The 12,393-nt window shown below is 44.0% G+C and overlaps 1 long non-coding RNA gene across 1 annotated transcript; it reads left to right on the plus strand.

The window, feature by feature from the left end:
* The first annotated feature begins 398 nt into the window (after positions 1-398).
* LOC123064612 (uncharacterized) lies at positions 399-1,694 on the plus strand. The gene is made up of 3 exons (XR_006430744.1): positions 399-858; positions 964-1,112; positions 1,333-1,694. It is a non-coding gene; the product is annotated as an uncharacterized lncRNA (long non-coding RNA).
* The last annotated feature ends 10,699 nt before the right edge of the window (positions 1,695-12,393 follow it).

The raw sequence follows: 12,393 nt of genomic DNA on the forward strand, positions 1-12,393 counted from the left end.
ACGTCTTTATGTGAAAGAATCAATCATGATCAATTTCTAAAGATCAAATCTAAATTAATTAACCTTATCTTAAATCGCCCAACGTCGGTACGTCATTCATTTCGTTTTGTTATTTTCTTTCCAGCGAATGACCGTTCGATGGTTTCCAAAGATAGCCCACCTCCCATTTTTATCTTTCCTTCGGTTTTATGCCAAAACGAACTCCTGGAAAATCAGCCCACCCCACCGTTCCTCCTACCCTTTCGTACAGAGCCACATGCACGATCTGTTAAGAAAAGGAGAACACACGCGTTTGTCTCAAAAAAAAAAAAAGGAGAACACACGCGATCTATTCCACCGCGGCCCCAGTCCTACTCTCCCTCTCCCCTCCTCATAGCAGCAGTGACGGGGGAGTGCCACATGAAGCAGCAATGGGACGACGGCGGCGGCAAGCAGAAGGTGGCCGTATAAGTCTATCCCACAGGGTCGTTCATCTCTCACCCTTTTCTTTCTCCAGATCGAAGTCGACATCTGGGGCGGTTGACCGGGGGCGACGCTGATGGGGCGGCGGATGTGTGTGCCTGGATCGTTGGAGCGCGAAGAGTGGCGCCGGCATCATGGTGGTGAATGCTGACCGCTTCATGAGTCGTAACCAAGAGCTGGGGAGAGGTTGTGGGTCTCGTTGGGAACGCGGTTGGCGGCCTCCTCGGGGTGGACACGGTCCAGGCGCCCTGACCGAACCGCGACCGATCTGGACAGGACCGGACCGAAGTTTCCTGACGAAGAGCCAATTCATCTATGGTAGCGTCTCTACATACATGAAGCTCGTCCTAGGGAACTCCGCCGCCCGCCGGCACCGTCACTGTCAGCACATACTAGGTGCGTACATCGTCGCTTCCAATTTCAGATTACTGATGAGCTTTTTACTGTAATCAAGGTGACTATAATACTAACGGTGTGTGCATCAATTGATTGCAAATTCAGACATCGTTTGTGGGGGACAACCATGATGAAATCGACTTGAGTTCCTGGGGAGCAAGATGCGGCACACCATCGTGTTTGTCTACACCCGAAGTGCCCTTCGAGCGAACACACGTGAACCAGAGATTGCTCGAGGAAGAAGGAAGACAGAGGTATTTTTCGCTGCACAAACTTCAGAGCTTTGATGTTCTATTTCTCTTCTATGTATTCAGACTTACATAATGGAAACAGGGCTGCACGCACCTAGCTTTTGGTGTGAGAGTCGCTCAGGCAGTTAGACCCGCGAGCTAAACTAGCTAACAGAAAGAAAGAGTTCGAGCCTAACCTGATGAAAAACCAAAGTTCTAACTGAGATAACTGAAAACGTGACAGGGGCCTGAGATTTGTTCAACAGTGTTTGCCAACATCACCGGAAAGAAGGAGGTGCAGTTCAGGCCCAGCGTGCGTGCATGCACGGGCTGTACCGCTTCATCGCGTCAGGAAGGCCGAGGACGTGACAACTGCGACAAATTTGACGGAGGCAGACGGCGACCGTGGTCGTGGAAGAGAGGATGTGTGCGTCGTGTAGGCGGCGTCCGGCCTAATTCCTGAGCTGTAGGTGGGCTAGCTTGAAAAATTCAGAGAAGATCCAAGGTACATGTGGCTGTGTGTTGCCAACATACAATCTTGTAGCTTAATTTATGCTGATTATGCATGGCAAAATTTTGCCAAGAAGATGCAAAAAAAAAAATTTAGATAGCCCGTGTGCTAACATACATGCTCCTTATCTGTTTATAATAAGTTTGTATTACCAATTTCCCGTGGCTTCCTTTCGTTCACTTTGAGTACAAAATGCAGAGTTCGTGCTCCAGTCATCCCTACCTCAAATCTAATTGTGCTTACTAACTTCACATATATCTGGTGCATGTATATATCTGCAGATAAGGGCTATAAATCACATTGTTTAGGCAATCTCGAATTGCAGAGTTTTTTTCATTGATAATCCCTCGATAACTTGGACTACTCTTATATCTCTTTCCTATTGTGATTTTGTTTTGCAGGTTGTAGTGAATACTGGTGCATTGATATTAATGTTTAAAATTGATAGTACTAATTTGAGAAGATGGGTGCATAACAATATGATTTGGTTAAACAAGATATATTGGTCTATCAATCAATACAATAATGGATGAAATTATCTTTGTGGTATGAGACTACAATAGTACTTCCTCTTCAAAGTAATATAAGATCTAAATAGTGATCTAAAAGATCTTATATTAGTTTATGGAGGGATCGGTATTTTGTTCTCCAGATTGAGCCAAACTTAGTGCCATATTACCAAGTTGTGCAACGAATCTCGTGTCTCCCAGTAGCAATTCAATCAAAATTAACTATAAGTTATGCCTTCTATGTAATGATAATAGTTTCCCATTGCATGAGCAAAACATAATGACACCGCTAGTATGTCGGCATGTCGTTCATTTACTATGACAAATAGAGCTGATGTACCCACTTTCAACATTTAATTATCTTTGGATATATAGAACAGAGGTGAAGCTCAGGATGTGACGAGATCCAGCTCATAATGTGAAAATAGTGCTATCCAATTTAATACAGAAAAGAAAGTGTTGCATAGGGACCTCACCTAGAGGGCCAACCAAAAACATTAGAATTGCAAAAGGACGGTGGCATTTACAATTGCGTGGAGAGTGTGGTTAAGAAGGAAAGTGAATCTCCATCAGTCGCTATATAAATGGAAGTCAAATACATGCTCAACTGTGATTTCCGAATTAGAATAGTTTTCACATGATGAATTTTTCTTTTGTTATTCCATGCAAAAAATGGGCATATTTCTGGCTACATTATATATTTCTCTTCGCTACAAGTTCTTACATGTTTCTCTTTGACAAAGTTCTACAGCAAGCAAGCATCTATAAGATTGATGAAGATTATTCATATTTTATCACATTGCTTAGAAGAATGATATTCTAATAAATAACTTTTTTTATATTCTGGATGTCTCTATTATCTCCAGTATTCCCTACCATTGAAGGAAGTCTATACATCGTGTTCGTTTTGCTTCGCTTCATAACACCAATGATCGATCAAAGGAAAAAAAATCACTATCTCACTCGATCCCACCCGCGTGCAAAGAGACAGTTAAAAAATCAATGGTGAAAGCCCACGCATGCATGCCGACTCCACCCTTGATTCCTCAAGGAGCCTCTCTCCAATCAACACCTTCCAATCTTCCATCCCCACACCACCGCCCCACTCACGCCGCCGCCACGTATGAGTCCCCTCCTCACACACACGCCACCACCAATCATGCCCCTGCTACCATTGGTCCTCCCCGTTTTTCGCCTCTGTGGCTAGCTCCGCCCTCCATCACTGTTTGGCTGGCTACGCCCGCCACACGGTTGTGGAGCGGGTCACGGGAGAGGCGGATGGCTGGCTACGGGCTTGACGGGAAAGTGATGCCGGCGATGGAGACCATGCTAACGGGTAGGGCATGGTCAATGGTGGCCTTCACAGTTTTTCCGAGTGAGAGCGAGGTATGGGCCATTGCACAACCATTGAAATCGAAGCCCAGGCCGAAGTTGGCCGGCGTAAAACCTGACGGACCCAAAGGCCAGTGATGGTTCCGCCACCACCGCACTGCCTCTGAACTTGGTGGAGATTCGGAAGGAGAGGGGTGGCAGTGTGGAGACCCCGACGCCTCCCTCATGACCATGACATCGATAAGAAAGATACTAACTTTATAAATATTCGTTAGCTTCAAAAGCATTGACATCTTTTCTTATACGAATCTCCTGTCTCCCAGTAGGAATTCAATTAAAATTAACTATAAGTTATCCTTAATGGAAATAGTTTCCCATTGCATGAGCAAAACATACTGACGCCATCCGCATGTCGGTATGTCGTTCATTTTCTATGACAAACAAAGCTGATGTACCCAGTTTCAACATTTCATTCTCTTTGGATGTATATATAGAACAGAGGTGAAACTCAGGAGATGATGAGATGCAGTGCATAATGTAGAAATATTGCTATTCAATCTAACACAAAAAAGAAAGTGTTGCACAGGGACCTCGCCCAGAGGGCCAACCGAAAACATTAGAATTGCAAACGGACTGTGACATTTACAATTGCGTGGAGAGTGTGGTTACGCAGACATGATGACGGCCAAGAAGAAAAGTGAATCTCCATTAGTCGCTATATAAATTGAAGTCAAATACATGCTTGACTATGATTTCCGAAATTAGAAAAAAATTCACATGATGATTTTTCTTGTTATTCCATGCAAAACACGGGCATATTTGTGGCTAGATTATATATTTCCCTTCGCAACAAGTTCTTACATGTTTCTCTTTGACAAAGTTCTACAGCAAGCAAGCATCTATATAATTGATGAAGATTACTGATATTTTGTCACATTGCTTAGAAGATTGATATGTCGGTAAATATCTTTTTTATCTTTTGGATGTCTCTATTATTAAATCTCTATTATCTCTACTATTCCTTGCCATTAGAGGTAGTCTATACGTCGTGTTAGTTTTGCTTCGCTTTGTAACACCCATGATCGATCGAAGGAAAAAAATTACTGTCTGGCTCGATCCCACCTGCATGCGAAAAGAGAGTTAAAAAATCAACCGTGGAAACCCACGCATGCATGCTGACTCCACCCTCAATTCCTTGAGCAGCCTCTCTCCAATCAAAATTTTCCAATCTTCCATGGATCTGGCTTGCCTGCTCCCTCCCCATGCTTTCATACGTGCTTCCACTTCATCCTACGGTTGTCTTTTTTCCTTTCTTTTTCTAATCTAATCATCTCCCCCCTGATTTTAAGGGGGTGGGGCCGGGCCTTATTCTGTTCCAATCAAATTAAGTCACGTATGCGGGAGCACGGATGGACACACGCGAAGGGAGCAGGCAAGTCTCGTCCATCTTCCATCCCCACACCGTCACCCCACTCGTGCCGCCACCCCGTACGAGTCCCCTCCTGCATGCAAAAAAATTATTGTCTCGCTCGATCCCACCTGCATGCAAAAAGAGAGTTCAAAAATCAACCGTGGAAACCCACGCATGCATGCTGACTCCACCCTCGATTCCTTGAGCAGCCTCTCTCCAATCAAAACTTTCCAATCTTCCATCCCCACACCGTCACCCCACTCATGCCGCCACCCCGTACGAGTCCCCTCCTCACACCATGCCGATGGGAAGGGCATGGTCAATGGTGGCCTTCACGGCGTTCATGAGTGAGAGCGAGACATAAGCCATCATGCAACCAGAGAAATTGAAGCCCGGGTCGAAGTTGGCCGGCGTAGAAGCTGGCGGACCCGAAGGACGGTGACGGTTCTGCCACCACCACACCGTCTCTGAACTTGGTGGAGATGCGGAAGGAGAGCGGTGGTAGTGTGAAGACCCTCACGCCTCCTGTCGCGACCATGACATTGGTAAAAAAGATACTAACTTTATACATATTTGCTAGCTTAAAAAGCATTGACATCTTTTCTTATGCGCTCAACCCAGATCACCAAGAACAAGCATACTGCACACTACAGTGTTTGGACATATGTGGTTCATATATAGAAACTATTCATAAGACAGGCCAGCCGTGGGTGGTGTGACTAGGTAGTTTCAGAATTCAGTCCTGCAGTTCCTGCAAGCTCGACTCTGCTATTTAATCAAGCTATGTGCACCTTGTAATAGTGACACACATGGACACATGAAGTTGAGTGATACTAATATAATTTAATCATGAATGACATATATCCACTTATAAGTTCTTTGGTGATGAGCGATTTGGCTGATTAAGGAGACACAAAGTCACCAAAAAGGAAAGAGACGAAAGAGAGTTTGTATTTGTCGTTGTACGATGAAAAACGAATGTCACCATGATGTGACTTAAATGAATAATTTGATCAATACGTCTATATTTTTATTATTTTGCAATGCACCAGCATTTGGCTTCTGGCCGTAGCAACGCACAAGTGTTGTCCTAGTTTGGCTCCCACTATTTGAATGACTAGGCCTACATTCTTAACATGTTTTCGTTTACTCTGCATATTAGTTTTTTTTCTCAAGTCAAACTTTATTGGCTTTTCTTGAAAAAAAACTTTATTGACTTTGACAAAAAAAATTACGGAAGCATTAACGCCCACACGTGTGGGCGTTTGCATCTCGCCCACACGCGTGGATCCGCGTTCGTTTGTGGGTGCATGAATCTTGGCATGTTTATGGTGCCACGTAGGACTGGGCTGGTGTGTGGGCATTCACCCGGTCGCCCACACGTCCGTTTCACCACATGAAGGGGCCGGTGTGTGGGCATTTAGCAGTTCGCCCACACGCCAGATTTCACTCACGCACAAGGGCTGATGTGTGGGCATTTGCCATCTCGCCCACACGCCCGTCTCCTCTCCCACACTCAAGTTGCAGTTGTCATGTGTTTTGCAGCATACATGGTAAACTATCCTAGTATGCTTGTAAGCAGATGGCAACTCTCTTTTTTTTCATCCAAACATGTCAGTTGCCATGTGTTTTGCAGGGTACACGGCAACTGCCCTATTGTGCTTGTAAGCAGATGACAACTCTCCCGAACATGTCAGTTGCCATGTGTTTTGCAGGGTACACGGCAACTGCCCTATTGTGCTTATAAGCAGATGGCAACTCTCCCGAACATGTCGGTTGCCATGTGTTTTGCAGGGTACACGACAACTGTCCTAGTGTGCTTGTAAGCAGATGGCAACTCTCTCTTTTACCCGAACATGTCAGCTACCATGTGTTTTGCAGGGTACACGACAACTGCCTAGTGTTAGTAGGTGGCAACTCCTAAAGTTTTCAAATCACGGCAACTATAGTAAACCAGACCATACATGGCAACAGCTGCAGTTTGTCCAAAAATGGCATCTGGCACTTGACCTGAGATGGCAACTGCAGTTGACCAACCATGGCAACTGCAGTTGTCCGACATGACAACTGTAGTTCAGTGACATGGCAACTGCAGTTAAACGAACATGGAAGAGGGTATATACCATGGCAACTGCTGGCGCGTGGTGACTATCACACGGGGCGTGCGGGACCGTGAGATAGGTGGCTGAGAGAGGTTGTGTGGACACTATGCATTTTGCCCACACGTAGGCGTGTGAGAGGGACCGCGGGGAAAAAAAGATGTGTGTGGGCGCCAGTTGTTTTGCCCACACGTAAGCGTGTGGGCTAGTCCTCTTAGACACCACACAAAACATGTTGGCAGACCCCTTAATGCCCACACATGTGGCAGTTATCGGTGTCCAACTTTATTGGCTTTTCTTGAAAAAAAAACTTTATTGACTCTGACAAAAAAAAATTACGGGGACTTTGACAAAGTTTATAGAGATATGTTTTGACATCCTATATATTTATTACAGTATTGCAAATGTTCATGCTGTTTTCTAGCACTAGTAAGATGCCCGTGCTATGCTACGGAAAAAAAGGTTAGCTTAAATTATAGTTACGATCCCATACGCTGCTGCTGACAATAAAAAAAATATACAGTCATTGATCACAGTAATGCTGTGTTATTGATAGGTACATAAATATCAAGCACAATCAAACATATGGTTTCCAATCCACAAACCCATGCGTCCAAGCCAAACAGTTTCTTCTCCATCTCCGCCTCACTGAAAGACTTGTTGTACTCGATACTGAATTTTATCATTGTTCGCTCTATCCTATATCAAGTTAATAGAGATCATGCGGCAAATAGAAAATCTGTTCACACACATGTGGCAACAACGGCGACACTGAATCCAATCGGTCTAACTTCACGACTGACCAGCTTTATCTCTGAATCCAAATTGGGCCACACTGAATCCAAATCGGTCTAACTTCACGACTGGCCGGCTTTATCTCTGAATCCAAATTGGTCTGATTTCAAGTCCTCTTTGCTTCACATGGACGCCACCTCCATCCCACACACCATTTTCAGCTAGAAATGGTAACAAATCAAGCACCTCATTTAAACCTAACCTTAATATTAATAATGGAATAACATGATGCGACATATCGATATTTGTCCCCACAACTCAGTGCATGGAAGTGCGACTGGCACCGACTTCATCCACCGGTCCCAGTCCGATAGGTTCAATCTATTATAGCACACATCGTGGCCCACCACCCAACGCCCGCGCATGTCATCTCTCCATGTATGTGAGCACAATGCAACATGTCACTCGTGGGTAAAATTTAGTGATAAATGACATCTAAAATAAAGTGATGTTGTAATGAGTACCAACCCACTTTGCAAGATTTTAAGAAAAAAAAAGTATCATATCATATTCCAAACCAATGTGGTTAATGTTTAACCATAATGATTATCCGTTGGGATCATCTAATATGCTTTAACATAGTACCACATGTACGGTATTTTCACCGGACAAAGTTGGCACTGGTTTACAAAATATAGCCTTCAAAGAAGATGGTTAAAGTGGAGAAATAACGTATTGCCAACACAGGCTGCACTCACTAATCACACATACTTCAACAAAGATACAATCCTAGCCCGTTCAACACCGTCCTGACAGAACCCCTCATCCATGCCTCCTTTCCATAACCCCATTCTACGGCTGCCTTCTTTCTCTGACTTAACGTGTTACCTGTCATGTTCAACACAAAACTAATCTAAGGTGAATTGTATAGAACTGAAAAAGAAGGTGCAAAAATAACAGGGTCATCTTCCGAGCCTTTGGTTTCTAAGTAGTGGATTGATTATTGAGAAATTTAATTCTATGGAGCAAAAAGATAATGAAACAGAAGTAGAGATCGATTATCGACAAATTTAGTTTTGCTATGTCTCAGGTGATAAACATGTTGAAAAAATTGGAGGGGTTTGAAACCTTTCCAATACAATGAAGCATTTACAACTACCAAGACGATTGTAGTGTAAAAACAGTAGACCTCTAGTTCTAACTGAACTATTTTCATATACCCAACAGAAAACCTCTGTGATATGCGCTTTAAAATGCTGGGCTTCATACTATTTCTAAAGATATCTACACCACCTGAATGTTGTCCTTTCAATATAATAAATGACACTCACACACAAATTGTTCAAAATGGCAACAAATTTAGTGTGATATTGAAGGTGAAAATATATAATTTTTTGCAATTATTATTTATATGGTAGCACTAATTTGCTTATGGAAAACTTGATCACTTGCTTCCCTGCCCAAAACTCCTAGCGGACATACGACAACAATATAGAGCCATCATAAGTGTGGTTATCCTAAGAGAGCAGTGAAGTTGGTTTTTATTTTCCAAATTATAGAGTATCTTCAGGGAGGAAAATCTGGTAGCTCTTCTCAACCATAATCTCATACTTCTCCCGCAATACAGATTCAAAGTTCATAACATCCAATTCATCACAAATGCAGCTACTCAGAACTTAAAAACGAGAACTGCAGCTAAGAAGTTTGCTTTGATCCAGTACATTCAGGAATAACACCTCCACGACCAGCTACCTAATTGATGCCTCGAGCACTCTATACAATCTGCAACTCCATACTTGTATCACACTTGGTGCAGAGTAGAATCAGAGAAGGCGTGCACCTTGAAGACTGAAGGTCATACACTTCTCTATGTAGCTGACAGAAAAGACCGTGGTTCATTCTACTGGCTGATTTTGTATCTGGCATTGTATTTAGTCAATTATATAGGAGTCACCATAGAACTTGGGCATCAGGCATATCATTATACTCATGAACAAACTAACGAACTAATTGGTATGATAAAAAAGAATCAAATCCATATTAGTCTATATATCTATTGCAGGTGCAAACATAAAAGGCATATCATTATACTCACCAAGTTATTATAAATTATTAAGTTGTTTATTAGTCTCTATATCTAAAAAGAGCTGATCAAATAAGCAATATTGGGGATGACATCATATCAACTCTTGAACCCTAAGTTGATCAAATAAGCAAATCACATAAGCAGTATTGGGGATGAAATATATGTGCGCCACCACCTTGCAGATGGGTTCACACACTGGTAGAAAAAGAGGCTTCCGTCCAGCCCCATTAGTCGCGAAACTGTAGGAACCGCGACTAATGAAGTCTTTAGTCGCGGTTCGGCAGACGAACCGCGACCAAAGGCTTGGGCCAGGGCGCTCGGTGGCCAGCTGGTGCACGTGAGGGGCTTTAGCCGCGGTTGGCCAGGCCAACCGCGACTAAAGGTGCCCAAAGGCCTTTAGTCGCGGTTGGCCTGGCCAACCGCGAGTAAATCTCCTCCCCTATATATACCAGTTCAGCGCACTCACTTAGCCATTTGGTGCCACTTCTCTTCACAAGGGGGTGTAGGTTTGCTTTTGGTTCCTCTTATGCACACAAGGTGTTTGATGAAATGCCCAACAGCGTGAAACAAACATGATATGAAGTGTTGGAGCCACACACTTGAGGTTCCTCCTCGATCGCGGTTAGCAACTTGAACCTTTCATGCATGTGTGTCATTGATAAAATATGCATGTGTGTTGTTCATTGTTTAATTTCTATTGTTTATAGCTAGTTACTTTAACAAATGCATGATGGTTAATTATATATTTTATATTATAATAATGCAGATGAATCGGCAATGGATGTACGGTAACCGACTCTCCCGCGAGTTCACTACGGGTTTGAAAGATTTCCTCGTAGTGGCTAATGCGAACAAGCAGAAGGGTTTTGTTATCTGTCCATGTCTTGACTGTAAGAATCAGAAGGGTTACTCTTCCTCAAGAGAAGTTCACCTGCACCTGCTTCGGCACGGTTTCATGCCAAGCTATAATTGTTGGACCAAGCATGGAGAAAGAGGGGTTATAATGGAAGAAGATGAAGAAGGGGATGATTTCATCGATGAAAGCTATCTTGCTCATTTCGGTGATACTTTCATGGAGGATGCTGAAGGTGAAGGGGAAGGTGAAGGGGCGGGTGAAGGGGAAGGTGAAGGGGAAGGTGAAGGTGAAGGTGAAGAAGAGGCACGTGATGAGACCGTTGATGATCTTGGTCGGACCATTGCTGATGCACGGAGACGCTGCGAAACTGAAAAGGAGAGGGAGAATTTGGATCGCATGTTAGAGGATCACAGAAAGTCGTTGTACCCTGGATGCGATGATGGTCTGAAAAAGCTGGGTTGCACACTGGATTTGCTGAAATGGAAGGCACAGGCAGGTGTAGCTGACTCGGCATTTGAAAACTTGCTGAAAATGTTGAAGAATATGTTTCCAAAGAATAACGAGTTGCCCGCCAGTACGTACGAAGCAAAGAAGGTTATCTGCCCTCTAGGTTTAGAGGTTCTGAAGATACATGCATGCATCAACGACTGCATCCTCTACCGCGGTGAATACGAGAATTTGAATGAATGCTCGGTATGCACTGCATTGCGTTATAAGATCAGAGGCGATGACCCTGGTGACGATGTTGAGGGCGGGAAACCCAGGAAGAGGGTTCCCGCCAAGGTGATGTGGTATGCTCCTATAATACCACGGTTGAAACGTCTGTTCAGGAACAAAGAGCATGCCAAGTTGTTGCGATGGCACAAAGAGGACCGTAAGTCGGACGGGGAGTTGAGACACACCGCAGATGGAACGCAATGGAGAAAGATCGACAGAGAGTTCAAAGATTTTGCAGCTGACGGAAGGAACATAAGATTTGGTCTAAGTACAGATGGAATGAATCCTTTTGGCGAGCAGAGCTCCAGCCATAGCACCTGGCCCGTGACTCTATGCATCTACAACCTTCCTCCTTGGTTGTGCATGAAGCGGAAGTTCATTATGATGCCAGTGCTCATCCAAGGTCTGAAGCAACCCGGCAACGACATCGATGTGTACCTAAGGCCATTAGTTGATGAACTTTTACAGCTGTGGGGCAGACCTGGTGTCCGTGTGTGGGATGAGCACAAAAAATAGGAATTTAACCTACGAGCGTTGCTTTTCGTAACCATCAACGATTGGCCTGCTCTTAGTAACCTTTCGGGACTGTCAAATAAGGGATACAGTGCATGCACGCACTGCTTACATGAGACTGAAAGTGTACATTTGCCAAATTGTAAGAAGAATGTGTACCTTGGGCATCGTCGATTTCTTCCGAAAATTCATCCAGTAAGAAAGAAAGGCAAGCATTACAACGGCAAGGCAGATCACCGGCCGAAGCCTGCGGAACGCACTGGTGCTGAGGTATTTGATATGGTCAAGGATTTGAAAGTCATCTTTGGAAAGGGTCCTGGCGGACAATCAGTTCCGAAGGGAGCTGACGGGCACGCAGCCATGTGGAAGAAGAAATCTATATTCTGGGAGCTAGAATATTGGAAAGTCCTAGAAGTCCGCTCTGCAATCGACGTGATGCACGTTACGAAGAATATTTGCGTGAACCTCCTAAGCTTCTTGGGCGTGTATGGGAAGACAAATGATACAAAGGAAGCACGGCAGGACCAGCAACGTTT

The sequence above is a fragment of the Triticum aestivum genome, chromosome 3B (genome assembly GCF_018294505.1).
Source record: "Triticum aestivum cultivar Chinese Spring chromosome 3B, IWGSC CS RefSeq v2.1, whole genome shotgun sequence".
Classification (NCBI taxonomy): domain Eukaryota; kingdom Viridiplantae; phylum Streptophyta; class Magnoliopsida; order Poales; family Poaceae; genus Triticum; species Triticum aestivum.